Raw genomic sequence first — 21,586 nt, forward strand, 5'->3', positions numbered from 1 at the left:
TGCAGATGGACTGGGGAGAGTAAAAAAAGAGGAGGATCAGAGAAGACAGGATCAAACAGCCTTTTTACACAATGCAGAGTATTAACCACTTAGGGTCCACAGTGAGTATAAAAAGCATGCCTTACTGCAAATACAGACTGATTTTACTGTTGTGGGTTTAGTAACACATTTATTCCTGGAATCCACCTGCCCTTAGCTCAGCCATACAAGTAGGAGGGTGTACTTAGCTAAGAAAGCCCCTCCTTCCTTCCTCCAGATGAAAAAAAAAAATCCAATGAAGACTCCTGGGATGTATGACATAATTTTGGCCTAGACCAGAAACAAGGAAGCAACTGAAATGTAAAAAAAAAAAAGTTTAACAAGTAACTATAATATACCTTCCTTTACTAATGCTAGCAGCATAAGGATTATGTTGAATGAGAGAGTTTAGTTCCATAAAGCATTTGTTACACCAACAATTCATATTCCTGATACAGTATGTGCCTGATGTACCATGTACTTGTATGAGAAAGTCTCCTGGTCTCCTTGTATTGTTTCCTTTGTGTGAAATCCTGGTGTTCCTGCCAGTCCCTCTGCTTTCCTATTAAAAACTGACCACACTTAGCAGGAGAACCCAGAGTGGTCAGTTCTCTAGCTATGCTGGCAACTTAGTGTGCTCTACTTCAATAATTAGACTTCTCCTGACACACCTCCGCTGCACAGCCATTCACTGGGAAGCTCAGTGTGCTGGTGCTTCTCCTCCCCCACCTCTTATGCAGCTGAGAACAGAGGGAATGTGATCAATTATAAAAAAAAGGGAAAAACATAAATTTATAATGTTTTTTATATCTATACAAAAATAATGTTTTGCATTTCATTTCTATTTTAAACCAAATGGGTTGTTTTACAAGGTGATCGGTTACAATCTGCAGAATACAAACAGGGAGCACAGGATTTCGCATAATTCCCTAAACTTTGCAGTGGAAGTGATGGAGATCCCAGATGTGGAATCGTTTTACAAGAGCTGATTTCTTTGAAGCTCTTGAGGTCAGAGAGAGCCAGGCAAGCAGCATTTTATGCAGAACCAGATATTCTTAGGCCTATAAGTAGAGAAAACTTTCTTTCAAGAAAAACAGCCACACTAAAAATATATATTATACTTCAAACCTAATAAACAGAAGTTAGGAAAACAAACAGTAAAATCAATACTTCCATAAAAATCAAGTAAGATACCATACATTAATCCTGCATTTATTACATTACAATACCGTAACTGTGTAATATAGAGAGCCTCACCAATGGAGAGCCTATGCTCCAGACTCCCAACCCCCATCCCAAGTTGAAGGGGTTAAAACCCCTTCAGACAGTGAGTTACTTACCCTGGCGGCTGGTGGAGTCGGCGCTGAGTAAAACTTTCCCGCTGTCCTGACTCGCGCATGCGCATTAGGTCTCCCCTGTCTCCCCCCCGCGGGCTGACGTCGTCAGCAGGGGAAACCTAATGCGAATGCGCGGCGGCACCACCGCTTTTCTATGAAGATTTCCGACGCTGGAACCCACTCAGCCCCCTGACTCACTTAGCTCAAAAGCGCCCAGGCGGGTGCGCCGGCACAGGCACAGGCACAGCACAGCATAAGGGGCGCTGCCCACACCTGCCGGTCCATACTGATTCTGGGACCGGGTGCAGCAGGCAGGATGCTGGCGCCCCCTGCTGAGTTGCGCCATAGGCGACTGCCTGGGTCACCTTACAGGTAGCGCCTGCCCTGGGCACCACAGATGTAATCAGCACACAAATAAAAAAAAGGCCGCAGACCTATCCCAACACTAAGATGGTTCCCAATACATGATAATCACAGCAGATTTTAAATGCCTCCAAAGACCCCAACCGCCAAAGCAAGATGACCACTCAAAGAATAACTGCTCCATTACAGGGGTGGGCAGGCGGGAACGTTCTTCCTCCACGTGTCTTCTTCACCGGATACAGGAAGCTTTCACCCCCCCTACTTGATCTCAAGCAGTTCCTCCCCCCACTGAGGCCCAACAATCCCAAAAGGACTAAACCGTTTTCTTTACTTTTACATTAAGCCTCTCTTTCCCTGATTACCCTGTCCCCCTTGTCATGCTAGCCCTACACTATTTCTTTTTCTTTGCTATACTGTATAAGAATAGCCATGTTGGCATTCTGAGAATGTTATACTGTGAACACAAAAAGGGGGGCCCTCAGATGACCCTGCTGCTCCTTCACTATCCAATTAGCTGTTTGGGGTCCTTAACCATGTAGCACTGCCCCCTTGAGGGCTGCTGGATATTACACTCTCGGGTCCCCCTGGGTTACCGTTAGTAACACTGGCATTCACAATTCAACACTTTACTTCTTGGCTCAGTCAATGATCAGTCCAAGGGGTTTGTAGTTGTTTTCAGTGTTTTATTTAAATTAGGGATGGGGGAAGGGAATAGTGGGATACTCCAAATTAATTATTTACAATGCGGATGGCTCCTACTTCTGACGATGCAGCCAGGCTGCTGTTTCACCCTGCCACTAGGTGAATTTGGATTGATGGACTAGATTATCTTCAGGACACTCTCCTAGTATCCTCTCTCTTCACCACTGACACCCGTCCACTGACTATCTCACTCTGGGGTGGCGCCCCTCAGGTCAGGCCCCTTGACACGATCCCCTGTACTCACGATACTGTTTTTCTAGGGTCTCCAGTGTCTCCCCCTAAGTCAGCTCTCCTGGACCTCAGGGTTCAGTTCCGTTCCTCTGGCCCTCAGCAGGACCTCCTGATGCCATGTGCCACTGCTACAGAGGAGGAAGCAGCCGTCACCCTCCCTCCGGGACTCTGCTCACCAGCCAAAGACCCTGCAGCATATGTGCTCCTGGTTTTTATACAGTATCCCAGAATGCACCGAGACAGCCTGTCTCTACCAATCATCAGGACTGTATCAAAGCCTATGTATCCATTGGTCAGGTTTCCTCCCACTGTCCAACATGTTTCCTTATTGGACCAGTGTGAAACACTCTCTAGACTCAATGAATCACATACTGAGCACACTGAGCAGACCTAACTCACAGATCCTGCTCTCTGCTAGACAGAAAGCAATAAAGATTTGCCTACTGCTCCTCTGATAGGCAGACAGAGCGAAAAACTATACTCTCTCACTAGCACCTACCTAGGAGGGTGCTACAACCACAACAAAAAAAGCAGACTCACCCTCCTGGCTATGCAGTGCAGCAAGAGTGTATGACTCCTAAACTTGGATGGACTGTATTCCAAAAATGTTGGCGGTTAAGCTAATCCCATACGGTTATTTCAATTGTGCATTTAGCTGTTTGGTAGAATTCAGCCCTAAGCCTTCTTGTGCCAATAAGATCTGGCAACTTTTCGCAGCACTCTCCGAAGCCCTCCCAATGCGGCTCTATCTACAATGAATACAAAATACTTGTAAAAGATATCAATAATTAAAAAAGTTCTATTTAGCTTCTCCCTGAAGTATATTGTAAAGCCTTCTGCCCATAATTTACTTGCTGGAAAATGAGTATGTGTGCATCTGAAACAGAACATAAAATGCAGATTCTCCATAAATTCAAGAACCTAAAATGCCCAGGTTTACCAGAAAATAAAAAAAAAAAGTGCTCTTTTTTTTATTTTATTCTGAGAAGTTCCAATATTAATGATGTTGTGGATTTGTGCTAACAAGTAGCACAGTTATTATGCTTCAAACAGTGAGCAGAACCATGTACCGACTCTCAAAGTATTATAGGAGATGCATTTAAACTTAATTATCATAAAACTTTGAATGTTTGCTGGCACAATCCTTTATTTTGTAGCTAAAGCTACATAATTGGGCTGACTATTAAAGAGTTTTTTTTTTTCATTCCCAAAGTTGAAAGCCCATTTTGTCGAGAGGGAACAAGCATGGTTTCCCAAAAAAATATGTAATTAATAACTGCATTACCGGGGAAGAGGTTGCAGGTAATCATAGGCATTAAAAGGCGTCAAATTATGTTAATCAATGTTGAATGCTGAACATGTTTAATACAATTGTAACTTTTATTTGCCGAAAATGGGAATGAAATGGCAAATTTTAGCCAAAATTAAACAGGATTATTAGAAGCAAATCTGTCCTTCGTGAACCTGGATCACAGTGTTTGCCGCAGACGATAAAATCACCTCCATATCTCCTTATCGCCAAAGAAATTAAAACCAAGGATTGTACTAGTGATTATCTGAATGCAGTCTGATATGAATGCATATGTTTGGGCAATATAGCTGGTGCAACTGTATGCTCAATAAAAGGATGTAAATATTTTCCCCTATGAAATATATTTATTTCTTATAGGTAAATATATAGCGCCAACAATTCATACAGCACTTTACATACTGTACATTCACATCAGTCCTTGCAGCAACAGTAGTGCTACCCCCAAAGGAGCTGCTAGGTAATTTGGGCTCTCGGCAGACATGGGAGTAATGGGTCATACACACTATAAGATTTTCTGAAGACTTTTTCCTTTAGATTTACCAAAATCATATAATATGAGGTCAAACCTAAACACTTTCAATTTGTAAGCAATCTGGCAGGCCCTTGTACTACATAGAAAAGGTAAATCTGAAGGAAAAAGTCTTCAGAAAATCTTATACTGTGTATGGCCCTTTAGCCACACATGTGCAAGTCACAAGCAAGTCTCAAGTCTAAACCTTCAAGTCTCAAGCAAGTCCCAAGTTACTGTGGCAAAAAGCAAGCAAGTCAAGTTGAGTCCCTGCTAGAAGTCAAGCAAGTCAAGTCAAGTCATTTATTTTGGTCAAGTCACAAATCAAGTCAAAATACTGATCTACCCCAATTTTCACCTTTAAATCAGTTAAAAGTCAGTGGTCAGGAAAGGTTTTGTTTTATTTTCAACATTAACAAAACTGCTTAGTCCTTTTTTCTTGGCATATTAAAGAAACACTTTGAATGCCCAAAGAGCTCAAAATCCTTCGTCCGGTCATGTTTCAACACCACAGTCACTAAAAACATGTTAAGTATTTCCATTGTTAAACAGCCAGTGTCCTAAAAATCAGAACACACTGAGGTGTTTTAAGTGACTGTGGTGTCAGAAACAGAACAGGCACATTCATTTTGCTTTAACACATCTTGAGAAAACGCAAATATTTAATAACTTAAAAAAGCAAAGTCATTTCGAGTCATATGTCTCAAGTCAAAGTCAAGTCTCAAGTCATGAATACCAAGTCAAAGTCAAGTCAAGTCTTTTATTAATTTTAGTCAAGCAAGTCTCAAGTCCTCAAACTGGTGACTTAAGTCTGACTTAAGTCAAGTCATGTGACTCAAGTCTCCCACCTCTGGCTCTTGGCTCTGCTTTTCTACTCCAAGAACAACCTCAACCCCACTTGGTACACCTGGTTGAATGTTACTGCTAGCACTTAGGCTGGGTTCACATATATGCAAATTGGATGTGTCTTACACCACATCCAATTCGCAAAACATGTAAGTGTGACCGGCTTTCAATGGAGCCTGTCCACACATGTCCGGGGCGGATGCGGTGCGAATTTGAAAAGGGTCCTGTGCGTTTTTGGGTCCGGTTCAGGTGCGAATTCAGGGAAAACTTCACACCTGAATTGCACCTGAGCCAGTGAACACAAACGCACAGGACACAGGACTGTAAACCACAGCCAGACTTGTGTGAACCCAGCTGTCAGGGAAATGTCGGAAGGAGAACTGGTGCCAATGTTGCCAATACTAGAAATGGATGCATCTGGTGTATTCCCGTGCGCACTGGCACAAGAATGGCGAATCGGCACATGCATGTGCGTGATGGTGCGAATTGGCGAACGCGCACTCAATGGTGCATGCAATACATCACAGATGCAGCCACCCTCTGGCCTATAAAAGACTGCCGCTTTATTCACCAGATTGCTGGATTGTCGTCAGCCTTCCTGTGTTCCTGAGCCTCTGTGCATATTTCCTTGGATTGGTGTATGACCCCTGGCCTGGCTTCCACTATCGCCTCCTGTGTTCACTGTTGTCAAGTACTTCTGGAGTTCCTGAGAGTCATCTGCCTTACTGTGAATCTGGCCTGTCCTAGTATTCTTCAGGTGATCACCAGTCCAGCTCTTCAGTATACTACTGGCAACCTGTGCTTCTTTGGGCACTGCACCTCCTGTACCACCCTCAAGGGTGTACTGCACTTAGCCGCAAGGGGAGCCTTCTCAGCACTTCAGCCTCCGACCAGGTATGTGACACCAGCCACCAGTTATAAGAACACTAGTATAGATACCTTTAACCCAGCTGTGAATTTGCACCTGGAAATAAATAAACAAAAGATCATTAGGTGGTAAATGAACTCAATGTATTGATACGGGTTAAAATAAATGGTGGATTGAGCATAAATGAACACACAGAAGGTAGGTACAGACACAGTCCGCTAAACAGTTTAATTGCTATGTCAAAGCAACTTAGAATAGGGTTCTGTACCATTAGACTGGGATTAACTAATAAATCAGCAAAGTCTGCAATAAACAGTGCATTGAAGCATTAACTGCAATGTGAATAATAATACTATAACTAGGCTAGAGTGCACTCTAGGAGAATAACTAGGATGTGATTCAATTAGCCCTTAGAGGTACCTCTTAGCAAAAGCAATAGCTAAAGTTCTCTGTGCAGCAGCTGTAAAGGGATAGTCATTAGCCCTAACTCTTGAGCTGGCTACAAATGGGGCCCAGTTGTACCATTGGTGCACATGGGTATTATCCCAGTCAAGGCTGCAGACAGCAAAAAAGCTACTGGATGGCTGTATGATCAGTTTTTAAAGGGCTCTGTCTCTTTAGCAGCAGATAGTAAATCCCCACAGCAGCAGCTCACCATAGCATATAGTAGAGCTCACCAGAGATTTAACTAGAACCTTAAGAAACCATTAAGGGCCCCCCTGGCCCCTGACCAGGCACCTTCCCACTGATCCCAGGGCCCTTTACTCCCATTGTGGGACCCCCCAGTGGGTAACCTTCCGGGCGTCTTTGGGTCCCCCCAGGGTGGTGGAACACCAGAGGCCAGTCGCGACCTTTGTGACCCTGGTAGTTTCCCCACTGGTGTCAGGAGTTTTTATATTTTTGTAGGTTTATTTTTCTATTATTTTTTTACCATTTTATTTTATTTTTTTCAAATTTAATTTTTATTATTTTTTACATATTTTTTAGGACCCCCATTGGGGGGGGGGGGGGCTTTGGTGAAATATCAGAGGTCTAAACAGACCCTAATGTAATGTTTCACTTGTGACAGTGAAAGGAACTGAGGACAGATTCATCAGTCCCTTTCTCTACAGCCTCAGGTGCACTGAATAAATGGACAGGAATAGCTCTGTACAGAGCTTCCCGTTCATTCATAAACTAATGCATAGCAAATAATGTTTACTATGGCACAGCTATGACTGAATAAAAAAATAAATAAAAAAAAAAAAACAGAGTCAGTGATCAGTACCAATCACTGATCCTATTCATTAGGACAAGGAAGGAGCTGGTAAACGTCACATTTACTGGGTTCTACCCTTCTCTCTATTCTGACAGATCCCCTGCAGCAGCTGGCAGGAGGTGGCGCTCTCCCGCTGTGGTTGTTTGTAGTTGGCCGTTTCTGCATTACTGCTGCTGCATCCCACTACAGGGTGATCGCTACTTTATTGTAGGGATGCACCGATCCGACTTTTTTGGTTCCGATCCCGATCTTTTGCTTTGTGAAATCACTGATCCCGAGTTCGATCCATAAGTACTGTTTTGTGAGCTTATAACAAAATAATACTTTCAGATCGGTATCGGCAGATACCTTATAACATCGTGCATTCAAAATCTAATCTATGTCTGGATGCTTTATTATGCATTGTATGTTTTGTACCAAAACACTTTCAATAAAGGTTTTTAGACAAAAAAAAAATATATAAAATGTCATGGGTTTAGTCTTTAAGAGGTTAAACTTCCCTCCTCCGTAAGGAAAAGATACATTGTAATCATTGTGTTTACTTAACTGGGAGAGTTGAAAAGCATTTGCAGGAGGCTCTTTTTTTTTTTTCTTTTTTTCTTTGACAGCTGTTCTCTGCTCCCTCACATGCTATGTACAGTGCAAAACCGGATCGGCCCATGGATCTCTTAATTTTACCGATCCCCCGATGCAGCTATTTTGCCCGTATCAGGGCCGATATCCAATCCGAATATCGGATCGGTGCATCCCTACTTTATTGTACACTTTTTTGTATTGTGGGCATCCTCATCAACATGGGGTGAAGGTGCTTTGCCAGGTGGGATCCCCCCATGTTGAGGGCGTGTTACCTAGTAATGGTTCAATAGGGGTAGTGTGCATGCTTGTCTAACCCCCCCCGTTTTTTCCAGCCAGGCTGCATGCTCAGATTAAGCTTCATTGTAAAGTAGGAGTGTTGCAACTTATGCAGATGCATTTTAACATGATGGGTTGTTTATGATCTGGATGATCCCCCATCCACATCACGAGTGGCGGTGGGGATGGAGCACTTCCTAGCTCCTATATTCACTGGAGGAAAAATACTTCCTTATTTTTGCATATCTATGAGGTCTGGTAGTAGTGATGAGAGTGGCAACCTCTAGCCTGCGCTGCCGCCAGGTCTCGTCCCCGACGTGTTCCCCTCCGCAGAGACCTTAGGGAAAAAAAATGGCGATTGCTGCAATTTTTTGTGTCTCACAGTATTTGCGCAGCGGTTTTTAAAACACAATGTCATGATTTAAAATTGCGCGCACTCATTGAATGGCGACAAACTATGGTACCTAAAAATCTCCATAGGGAACATTTTAAAATAATTTACAGGTTATCTGTTTAGAGTTACAGAGGAGGTCTAGTTCTAGAATTATTGCTCTCCCTCTAACGATCACGGCGATACTTTACATGTGTGGTGCATACACAATTTACATATGCATGCACGACTTACATATGTGTTCGCTTCTGCGTGTGAGCACGGAGGGATCGGGGCACTTTAAAGATTTTTTCTTTTTCCAATTTATTTTCTTTTTACACTGTCACTTTAATATATATATATATATATATATATATATATATATATATATATATTTTTTTTTTTTTTATCACTTACGGTATATTCTTATTGCCAGGAATGTAAACATGTCTTGCAATAGAAATAAGGATGGCAGGTCCTCTTTATGAAGAGATCTGGGGTCAAAAAGACCCCAAATCTCTTCTTTACCTTTAAAAGCAAAATATTTAAAAAAAAAACGTTTTCTTCCCCCCTGGCCCATAGTTTGTCGCCATTTCACAGATGCGTGCAAATTTAAATCTTGACATATTTGATATCTAGTTACTTAACATAACATCTTCTTTTATATAATTTAATTAGCAACGTCCTAGCAACAAAGAAGGAGGAGGAGATGATGCTATCCCTGGGACTGTTTTGGCCTGGCTTTAGAGAGACCTTAATGACCCACATCTATAACATAGGAATTATCCAACTTTTAAGTAGAACTATAGGCAAAACCTTTTCCTGGTACCTCTATAGCAGCATATACGTGTGATAGTAGCCCCACCTACTTCCGCCCACAGGACCAGTGCATAGCTATAAAAAGTTAACACCCACATAACAGCCTATTCTCTTTTTTGTTCTCACAGAACTCACAGCCAGTGTGAAGAGAAGAAACCCTCACCTGCCACCTTTGGTGGTTTTCCGCACGGGTTAAGCCTCTCCTGTAGAGCAAACCCTGACCATGGGAGGTTAAATGCTCTGATAAGGCAGGGAACCCCTTCTGTCGATCTTTTTGGGGGAAAAACTGGGTGCTAACTAGCCCCACATACAGCAGTGCAGCCGGGGCTATGTTCCTCAGAAGAGCTGCCCATGTCTGGAGCCTGTTTCCCAGAAGTGAGTGGATGCATTGAACTGTGAAACCACATTTCCAAGATAAGTATGTTTTCTCGTTTTTTGGAATTTATCTGTGAATGGCCTCATAAGTTGTGTGTTGCATCTCCCCTCTGATGGGCTGCAGCGGCACCATGTTCCAGTAGCATTCCAGTGGCAATTGTGGAAGAGAAAGCTAAGTGTCTACATTCAAGGGAAAAATGCATTATACTGAACAGGTGAAGTGAATAGAGCTCATATGGGGGCCATCTTTGGTTTGGGCAAGAACTCCCCCCAGTGGCCATCTTTAAGTTGGGCAAGACTACCTGGAAGCCATCTTGAAAGTGGGCAAGGAAAGAAGTTTGCCAGGAGTGGGATGCAGGCAGAAGAGTTGAGGAACATTAAGTAAAGGCCCAGCAGCTTCCAGATAGGGCATTCACACGATAGGACTACATGCCAGCACGCCCATAGCCGCAAACCCTGCATCAAGGCCATTTCCTGCTGCCTAGCGAATAGATATGTCCAAAATCATGTCTCAGTGTGGCATCTCTCTTGACTAAGGAGCCCAGCCTGTCCCACTGACAGGAATATGCATGAGAGAGCACCAGAAATCCAGTCCAAGGTAGAGAAAATCCTCTTCCATACTGAAAACGCTAACACTATGGCCTAAAGAATGCATTAGGACTGCCTTAAAAAGGCAGACAGAAGCTTCGGCCCATTATGCTTAGCAGAAAAGGAATTGCTATAAAGCTGCATTTATAAAATAATGTGTCAAGATTGCCCTAAAGGGGTAGACAGAAGCTCTTCTGCCCACTATTCATAGCAGAAAAGGATTGCTGAGGGCCTGGGTGAAGTTACCATATCCAAGTTATTGAGAATACCTCAAGTGGCATTCTGATACTGTTGCTACAACTGCACAATGCCTCCCTTAGCAGAGAGCAGGCCAACAGCTGGAAAGGAAGAACAGAGGATAAGCTGGTACTTTATGTTCAGCCTAAGGCTTTGCACCTGTTGACCATTCTCTTTATGGTAGGTAAGTTTACCATGAGATGAGAAGAACCAGAGGAGCCAGGTAAGAAACCAGAGCAGGCTCTAGATAAGAAAGTTGCTACAGCATTTCCTCCAGCCATAAGAAAAATCCTGCATTGCCTTCCAGGGACAGGTTCTCTTTGACGTAGTCCAGGTCAACAGTATTAGAGATGCGGCTGAAGTTGAACACTTGTCTAGCCGAAGAAGGCTAGAGTACAGATTGCAAGGTCTTTTTCTCCTTCTAATTGTTAAGAAGTGTCTTTTCTCCAGTTGTGGTGGCAAACAGTTGCTGGGTTCAGATGCAAGTTTTCCATAGAAAAAATCAAAAGTTGCATTGCCTTCCTTCGCCTGGGACGCTTTCTGGCTTGGTGGGCTTGAAAAATAATTAATGTTCCCATCTGGGGGTGGGCTTGGGCATGCTCAGGGTCCTGGTCCCCGCCCGATCCCCCGGCCGATCCTGCTGGTCGCGGGCCATGGGGGGTCTCGCTAAATGTGGTGTTGGCTCCCTGGTGGGGTCGGATGGGTGGGTTGGAGCTGGGGTCCCCGGAAAACACCTGGCACCATCTTTATTCCCATCCCAAATTCTGTGCCTTGCTTTTGGACCCATGCACTACCATTCTGGGATCCTGCCTCTTGTCAATTGGTAAGCACCTCCTGTATTAAGATGCTGGACCCAGTACTAGTCTCATTGCCTTCCTGAAATATTCTAATAGAGAGATTCTTATATGGGGAATAATTGGTGCAGGCTCTATCTAGCAACCTGACATGGTCCTCCAGATATTCCAGTAATTTAAGTTTACACTCTAGCCTCAGATTCAAGCTGTCTGTTTCACCCCAGGCTTTTACAGGCCTCTATTCTTTGAGGGACAAGTTGACTCAGCTTTTGGTCAGGCGATTTCCCTATTGCTGAGGCTCAGGGGTCTGGCACTCATGCAAGGAAGTATTGTATTCCTTTTTTAAGGAATCCCCATGGAAAGACACCTAAGACAATGGATTATTATGGGCAAGAGACCTAGACACCCTTGATATCAAGGGGCTTGGTTGTTTTTGGTGTCTTGTTTTCCAAGGTAGCATCCAGAAGTTCTTGGTTGTTTTATATAATCTGGATCCAAGCAGACAATGCCACAAAGGTGGCATTCTTCAATTTTCAGGTGGATCCAGAGTTTTGAAGTAGCAAAAGGCTAGATTGGTATCCTTGGCAAAACGCCAGGCTCCAGCCTTGTCCGGCATGAGCATTCCAGGTATACATCTTGGCAGGCAGACTGCATTTGACAGCAGTGTCTAAACCTGTGAGACTGATTTCTACCTCTGGAGCTATTCATGGAGGTGTGTCTCAGGTAGGCAACTTCAGAGGTTGACTACCGGCCCCCTGAGGTCAAACTAAAGGCTAGGCAGTTTTGACTCAGGTGCAGTGGTCCTCTGGTTGGATGCTCCTGTGACTTTCAGTACTTTCTTCCCTCATTTGTTTGGAATTGAAAGCATTCTGGTGTTTCAGGCTGATCCAGGCAGATGTGGTACGCCAACCTAAAAGGCGTGCCGGACAGTTGCTCCAAGGGATCCACTGGATCAGCATCATCTGTTCCCAAGGAATTTGTTTTGCCATACAGCTTCAAGCTGCCTTTAACAGCTTGATAATTGAACCTCAAATTTTGGGACGGGCACCATGGAGCCTAGGAATCCCTTGAAGCTAAGCAGGGAGGTCTACTTCATGTTAAATCTATTGCTGGACATATTAGTGATTGCTTATCTTGGTGTAAGCCTCAGGACTTCCTCAACCAAAAGTTTCTTTGCTGGACAAGTCCTCTCAGCTGGGCCTAGATCAGCACTTGTCTCTTAATATTGCTGCTCATGTGACTTTGTGGGATCTTAAGTAATTCACTCATAGCCTTCACTTGGAGATGTGACTGTTCAAGACTGGTGATCTTGTCTGGCATGGAAACTTTCACAGGTTTAATATAAGACAAGGTTGTTAGAACCCAATTCTCCATCTTGCTCTGGTTAGTTTCTATCTGTCTTCTCAAACAGGACATCCTTATTTTGCTCTTTGATCTGCATCCAGTTCACCCAAAGGATGTTTTGGTCTCTTGGTTGGATGTGGTCATGTTGGAAAGTTTATCTTTCAGCCTTTACATTACTCTTGTATTTCAATATGGATTCTGTACTGATGTTCTGTTTTCTAGCTCCATCGTGTCAAGTTGACTCAGCAGACCATCAACAAACTCTCTGGTCTAGGGTTCAGGTTCCATTCTGTCGTGATAAGATGCACTCTACTAAACCTATGAGTGCATCCTGAGCTTTTGGCTGCAGACTACAGTTTCTCAGATCGGCAAGGCTACTACATAGGCTTCTATCCTCACTTTTCCTGTGTTCCACCAGGGGCTTGGGGTGATTGTAGTAGCCGGATTAACGCACTTGCTGTGGGAGCATTTGGGTGTTGTCAGTTGTTCTTTTTCCATCTGGGCTGTAATTTTTGGGGCAGGCTTTGGGGGCATGTCCCCTTGAGGGGGTCTGCCCCAGGGGGGGATTTGCATGTTGATGCAGATGGGGAGGGTATCACGGATGGTGCTCAATTGTCTTTCTACCAGGCAGACATTCGCTCTTATCTGAAGCCAGCTTCTGGTATAAAAAATATTGAGGAAGCTCTTCAAGCTGCAGGAAGTTCACAACCTTGCTGTTGTCATGGCATCAGGAGCCTGTGGGTGTTTGTTTGCCTATCCCATAGTGAGGTTGCTTTGTCCGACTTGTGTGAAGTACTCCTTCAATACATCCAGATCAATGATGACACACTTGCAAATAGTCAGCCATTAGCTAGCCAAAAGTAGCTATTCCCAGCTCCTTAGAAACCAACAACAGTAGAAGGCTTCACTGCACAATCACCTTGCTGTTCTTAAAGTTAATTCTATGATCCCGATATATATCTGGGCTGCAACCACCAAAATTAATTGCTGTACGTTCCTCCAGCAACATCTGAACAGCATGGGCATTGGGCACCTTATGCAGAGATGTCGGCCAACATTAGGCATGGGAGCCAATTAGGTTCCATTTTGGCACATTTATTAAACACTACTGATGGGCCAAGTAATCCTCACTACACTTGTCTTTGGCAGGAAGCCAGTTCATTCCTAGCGATGTACAGGGAATGGGCTGTTCTGTGGGTGTTAACTTTTTATAGCTATGCACTGGTCCTGTGGGCAGAAGTAGGCGGGGCTACTATCACACATACAGTATGCTGCCATTGATAGGCACCAGGAAAATAAAATTACGGTAAGTATGATACAATTTTCTGTTTTTTTCTTTGTTTTTTTGTTTATTTTGGATAGAGTAATAGAAAATTATAACCCTTGTCAGATATTTTTTTCTGCCAACTTTGTCCCATTGCAGAAAATTTCCTTCACTTCCTGTCCCATGGCCAAACAGGAAGTGAGAGGAAATCCTTCATAATTAAGTGAATTCCTTGGGGTCCCCCACGTCACCAGAACTAATGTCTCTATTGCAGTGGCGGCCTGTGCATAGGGGGCGCCAGGGCGCCGCCCCCCCCCCTAAAAAAAGAAAAGAAAAAAAAAAAAAATTACAAAAAATCGATAAAGTTTTCAAAAAAAAAAAAATTGTGTTCGCCGGGCCTATGTGGAGGCTGTGGGGGGGTGGGGTTTACGACCCAGAAGAGGCGCCGATTGGCTGCCTTCTGGGGCGTAACCTGGGCGCAGGGTACAGCGCTAGGAAACCCCCACTTTCGGAATGTCCTGGCTGTGATTGGTCCAGTCTCCAGCCTGGACCAATCATCATCCAGGACATCCGATGCTGACCCGTGACCCCGCTGACGTCGCGTACGTCAGTCACGAGTCAGTGCGGTGGACGGATGGGCACAGCAGAGCGGAGCGGACTCAGAGTCAGCGGAGACTCGGAGAGCAGACCGGACACCGGAATCGGCTTCAGAGAGACGGACGACCCGACCAGGCAGTCACCTCACCAGGCCGCAGCCGCGCAGCGTCTCCAGAGGAGTGGAGGTCATCTGGACTGGAAGAGAAGACTCGATCACCACCGGTAAGTGAGCTGTGGCGCTCTGCAATCATTGGGGTACAATGCTGGCACTCTGCAATCATTGGGGGACAAAGCTGTGGCGCTCTGCAATCATTGGGGTACAATGCTGGCACTCTGCAATCATTGGGGGACAATGCTGGCACTCTGCAATCATTGGGGGACAAAGCTGTGGCACTCTGCAATCATTGGGGGACAATGCTGTGGCGCTCTGCAATCATTGGGGTACAATGCTGTGGCACTCTGCAATCATTGGGGGACAAAGCTGTGGCACTCTGCAATCATTGGGGGACAAAGCTGTGGCACTCTGCAATCATTGGGGGACAAAGCTGTGGCGCTCTGCAATCATTGGGGTACAATGCTGGCACTCTGCAATCATTGGGGGACAAAGCTGTGGCGCTCTGCAATCATTGGGGGACAATGCTGTGGCGCTCTGCAATCATTGGGGTACAATGCTGTGACGCTCTGCAATCATTGGGGTACAATGCTGTGGCGCTCTGCAATCATTGGGGGACAATGCTGTGGCACTCTGCAATAATTGGGGGACAATGCTGTGGCACTCTGCAATCATTGGGGGACAATGCTGGCACTCTGCAATCATTGGGGGACAATGCTGTGGCACTCTGCAATCATTGGGGGACAATGCTGTGGCACTCTGCAATCATTGGGGGACAATGCGGTGGCGCTCTGCAATCATTGGGGTACAATGCTGGCACTCTGCAATCATTGGGGGACAATGCTGTGGCACTCTGCAATCATTGGGGGACAATGCTGTGGCGCTCTGCAATCATTGGGGTACAATGCTGTGGCACTCTGCAATAATTGGGGGACAATGCTGTGGCACTCTGCAATCGTTGGGGGACAATGCTGGCACTCTGCAATCATTGGGGGACAATGCTGTGGCACTCTGCAATCATTGGGGGACAATGCTGTGGCGCTCTGCAATCATTGGGGTACAATGCTGTGGCGCTCTGCAATAATTGGGGGACAATGCTGGCACTCTGCAATCATTGGGGGACAATGTTGTGGCGCTCTGCAATCATTGGGGGACAATGCTGTGGCGCTCTGCAATCATTGGGGTACAATGCTGTGGCGCTCTGCAATAATTGGGGGACAATGCTGGCACTCTGCAATCATTGGGGGACAATGCTGTGGCGCTCTGCAATCATTGGGGGACAATGCTGTGGCGCTCTGCAATCATTGGGGGACAATGCTGTGGCGCTCTGCAATCATTGGGGGACAATGCTGTGGCGCTCTGCAATCATTGGGGGACAATGCTGTGGCGCTCTGCAACCATTGGGGGACAATGCTGTGGCACTCTGCAATCATTGGGGGACAATGCTGGCACTCTGCAATCATTGGGGGACAATGCTGTGGCACTCTGCAATCATTGGGGGACAATGCTGTGGCACTCTGCAATCATTGGGGGACAATGCGGTGGCGCTCTGCAATCATTGGGGAACAATGCTGGCACTCTGCAATCATTGGGGGACAATGCTGTGGCACTCTGCAATCATTGGGGGACAATGCTGTGGCGCTCTGCAATCATTGGGGTACAATGCTGTGGCACTCTGCAATAATTGGGGGACAATGCTGTGGCACTCTGCAATCATTGGGGGACATTGCTGGCACTCTGCAATCATTGGGGGACAATGCTGTGGCACTCTGCAATCATTGGGGGACAATGCTGTGGCGCTCTGCAATCATTGGGGTACAATGCTGTGGCGCTCTGCAATAATTGGGGGACAATGCTGGCACTCTGCAATCATTGGGGGACAATGTTGTGGCGCTCTGCAATCATTGGGGGACAATGCTGTGGCGCTCTGCAATCATTGGGGGACAATGCTGTGGCGCTCTGCAACCATTGGGGGACAATGCTGTGGCGCTCTGCAATCATTGGGGGACAATGCTGTGGCACTCTGCAGTGATTGGGGTACAATACTGTGGCGCTCTGCAGTGATTGGGGACAATGCTGTGGCGCTCTGCAGTGATTGGGAACAATGCTGTGGCGCTCTGCATTGAAAGGGGCTCGCACGCTTAACTCTGCATTGATGGGGGCACGGAACAGTTGCATTGAAGGGGGCACGCACGCTGAACTCTGCATTGTGGGGGCACAGAACAGTGTTTATTGCATTGAAGGGGGCACAGCACAGTGTTTATTGCATTGAAGGGGGCACAGCACATTGTTCATTGCATTGAAGGGGGCACAGCACAGTTGCATTGAAGGGGGCACAGCACAGTTGCATTGAAGGGGGCATGCACGCTGAATTCTGCATTGTGGGGGCACAGCACAGTGTTCATTGCATTGAAGGGGGCACAGCACAGTGTTTATTGCATTGAAGGGGGCACAGCACAGTGTTTATTGCATTGAAGGGGGCACAGCACAGTTGCATTGAAGGGGGCATGCACGCTGAACTCTGCATTGTGGGGGCACAGCACAGTGTTTATTGCATTGAAGGGGGGCACAGCACAGTGTTTATTGCATTGAAGGGGGCATAGCACAGTGTTTTTTGCATTGTGGGGGCACAGCACAGTGTTCATTGCATTGAAGGGGGCACAGCACAGTGTTTATTGCATTGAAGGGGGCACAGCACAGTGTTTATTGCATTGAAGGGGGCATAGCACAGTGTTCATTGCATTGAAGGGGGCACAGCACAGTGTTTATTGCATTGAAGGGGGCACAGCACAGTGTTTATTGCATTGAAGGGGGCACAGCACAGTGTTTATTGCATTGAAGGGGGCACAGCACAGTGTTTATTGCATTGAAGGGGGCATGCACGCTGAACTCTGCATTGTTGGGGCACAGCACAGTGTTCATTGCATTGAAGGGGGCACAGAACAGTGTTTATTGCATTGAAGGGGGCACAGCACAGTGTTCATTGCATTGAAGGGGTCACAGCACAGTTGCATTGAAGGGGGCACAGCACATTGTTCATTGCATTGAAGGGGGCATGCACGCTGAACTCTGCATTGTTGGGGCACAGCACAGTGTTCATTGCATTGAAGGGGGCACAGAACAGTGTTTATTGCATTGAAGGGGGCACAGCACAGTGTTTATTGCATTGAAGGGGGCACAGCACAGTTGCATTGAAGGGGGCACACACGCTGAACTCTGCATTGTGGGGGCACAGCACAGTGTTTATTGCATTGAAGGGGGCACAGCACATTGTTCATTGCATTGAAGGGGGCACAGCACAGTTGCATTGAAGGGGGCACAGCACATTGTTCATTGCATTGAAGGGGGCACAGCACAGTTGCATTGAAGGGGGCATGCACGCTAACTCTGCATTGTGGGGGCACAGCACAGTGTTCATTGCATTGAAGGGGGCACAGCACAGTGTTTATTGCATTGAAGGGGGCACAGCACAGTGTTTATTGCATTGAAGGGGGCACAGCACAGTGTTTATTGCATTGAAGGGGGCACAGCACATTGTTCATTGCATTGAAGGGGGCACAGCACAGTTGCATTGAAGGGGGCATGCACGCTGAACTCTGCATTGTGGGGGCACAGCACAGTGTTTATTGCATTGAAGGGGGCACAGCACAGTGTTTATTGCATTGAAGGGGGCATAGCACAGTGTTTATTGCATTGTGGGGGCACAGCACAGTGTTCATTGCATTGAAGGGGGCACAGCACAGTGTTTATTGCATTGAAGGGGGCACAGCACAGTGTTTATTGCATTGAAGGGGGCACAGCACAGTGTTTATTGCATTGAAGGGGGCACAGCACAGTGTTTATTGCATTGAAGGGGGCACAGCACAGTGTTAATTGCATTGAAGGGGGCACAGCACAGTGTTTATTGCATTGAAGGGGGCATGCACGCTGAACTCTGCATTGTTGGGGCACAGCACAGTGTTCATTGCATTGAAGGGGGCACAGAACAGTGTTTATTGCATTGAAGGGGGCACAGAACAGTGTTTATTGCATTGAAGGGGGCACAGAACAGTGTTTATTGCATTGAAGGGGGCACAGCACAGTGTTTATTGCATTGAAGGGGGCACAGCACAGTGTTTATTGCATTGAAGGGGGCACAGCACATTGTTCATTGCATTGAAGGGGGCACAGCACAGTTGCATTGAAGGGGGCATGCACGCTAACTCTGCATTGTGGGGGCACAGCACAGTGTTCATTGCATTGAAGGGGGCACAGCACAGTGTTTATTGCATTGAAGGGGGCACAGCACAGTGTTTATTGCACTGAAGGGGGCACAGCACAGTGTTTATTGCATTGAAGGGGGCACAGCACATTGTTCATTGCATTGAAGGGGGCACAGCACAGTTGTATTGAAGGGGGCATGCACGCTGAACTCTGCATTGGGGGGGCACAGCACAGTATTTATTGCATTGAAGGGGGCACAGCACAGTGTTTATTGCACTGAAGGGGGCACAGCACAGTGTTTATTGCACTGAGGGGGGCACAGCACAGTGTTTATTGCATTGAAGGGGGCACAGCACATTGTTCATTACATTGAAGGGGGCACAGCACATTGTTCATTGCATTGAAGGGGGCACAGCACAGTTGTATTGAAGGGGGCATGCACGCTGAACTCTGCATTGGGGGGGCACAGCACAGTGTTTATTGCATTGAAGGGGGCATAGCACAGTGTTCATTGCATTGAAGGGGGCACAGCACAATGTTCATTGCATTGAAGGGGGCACAGCACAATGTTCATTGCATTGAAGGGGGCACGCACGCTGAACTCTGCATTGAAGGGGGCACGCACGCTGAACTCTGCATTGAAGGGGGCATGTACACTGGTCTCTGCATTGAAAGGGGGCATGTACGCTGGTCACTGCATTGAAAGGGGGCATATACCATCTCCTGTACCATGACCCGTGACATGCCTATACCATATCTGTGCCATGCCTATACCATCTCCTGTACCATCACTTGTGCCATGCCTGTACCATCACCTATGCCATGCCTATACCATCACCTATGCCATGCCTATACCATCACCTGTGCCATGCCTATACCATGACTTCAAAGTCACGCAATTTTTTACTGCGTTTTTTGACGCGAAGCAATACCTATTACATTTTTCTTTTTGCGCCCCCCCAAAAATTTTGAGCACCAGCCGCCACTGCTCTATTGGAAGATTTCCCTTTTAATACTCTTCTGTGGACAACCCGAAATTCAGAATTTTCTTTCACTTTCAATGTCAAAGGTAAACATGACAAATAGAGAGAGTGAATCTCCCTGGGCACAGACAGCAATAAAAACTTACAGTCTTTCTAGTCCCTCCCTACTCTATCCAAAACTCAAAAAGAAATGTTGCCTTTAGTTAAAATGTAACCAAAGCTGCACAATTTGCTTTTAACTACTTCTGGACCACCAACCGCATATATACTGTGGCAGGGCGGCCCAGCTGTGCAAAATCACGCACATGTATGTGATTTTGTGCATGAGCGCCGCCAATCAGCGGGTCCGGTGGCCACGATGGCTGCCGGGACCAGCCGATTGTTCGGCGGAATAATACACGGTGCAGAGAGAGACAGCCTATAAAATATTGCTATTTTGGTATAGGACTCCGGAAGTTCTGCATTGCCAAAACCCTTCTCTTTCCCCCTTATGTTGGCACTGTGGTAAAGCTAGCGGTTTCATATTTTTTGGCAATGTGAGCCTTTTGAACCCTTTTGGTCCTCGGAAATGTCCCTGCTCCATAATAAAATAAAATCTGATAGGGGTTATAATCTTCCCTTACTCTATCCAAAATGTAAAAAACGTTTTGCCTATAGTTCTACTTTAAGTTAATTTTCACAGCAAAGAGGGACTTAATTGCAATTCATCTGATCACTCTTCATAACATTCTGGAGTATATGCCATTTGCCATCATAAAAACTGAGGCAGAAGACTTTATGAAAATAAATATTTGTGTCATTCTCAAAACTTTTGACCACTGCTGTATATCTGATACAGAACTGCAATCCATATCAGAGCCAAAAAGAAAACCCACACACACATTCATACAATGTATTATTTCAATGAGTCTAACAACATGTTGTAAAATATTGGAAGAAGGAGACCGCCGCAGAGTAATAAATACGGGTCTTTTAAATAATATTGTCCCTCAAGGACTGATTACATTTTAGAAAACACATTTTGAAAGATTTCTGCTTAGCGACATAGGCAGCTTAAGATTGTCACTGTAATGAATGACAGCGATTTCACAGGCGTTCTGGCGAGCCTCTGTTTAGGAGAAAAACTTTGGATGTAATTAATGTCCTGCAATGAATTTTTATTTCTAAGTGCTGGCCAGGAGTGTGTACATCTTGCTTCTTTTTTTTTTTTTTTCTTTTTTTTTTTAGATTATTTTGGAATTTTCCATTATTTTCTGTTCTACTCCTTGGTGGGTCACGTTTAGCTGTTTTTATGATCAGAATTACAATCAAACTGATTGTTATTTTCCATAAAATGTTCAGTAGTAGTATTTTTTTTCATGCTTCAGAAAAGAAGAATTAAAAAATAATTATACTGCATACATTATCCTATTCTTTTTTTTCAATCTAAAGGAGTCAAAACTGACTGAAAAAAATGTCCGCGTATGCTTTGATTTTTCAGCAACAAATTTATAAAATAAACATAATAATAATAATAATAATAATTTGAAAAAATATTATAAATACGAATAATACTATGTAATGCACATTAAAAAATTTTTATAATTGGAACATTTGTGGCCACTT

The sequence above is a fragment of the Pelophylax lessonae genome (assembly GCF_965119305.1).
Source record: "Pelophylax lessonae genome assembly, chromosome: 8".
NCBI classification, from domain to species: Eukaryota; Metazoa; Chordata; class Amphibia; order Anura; family Ranidae; genus Pelophylax; species Pelophylax lessonae.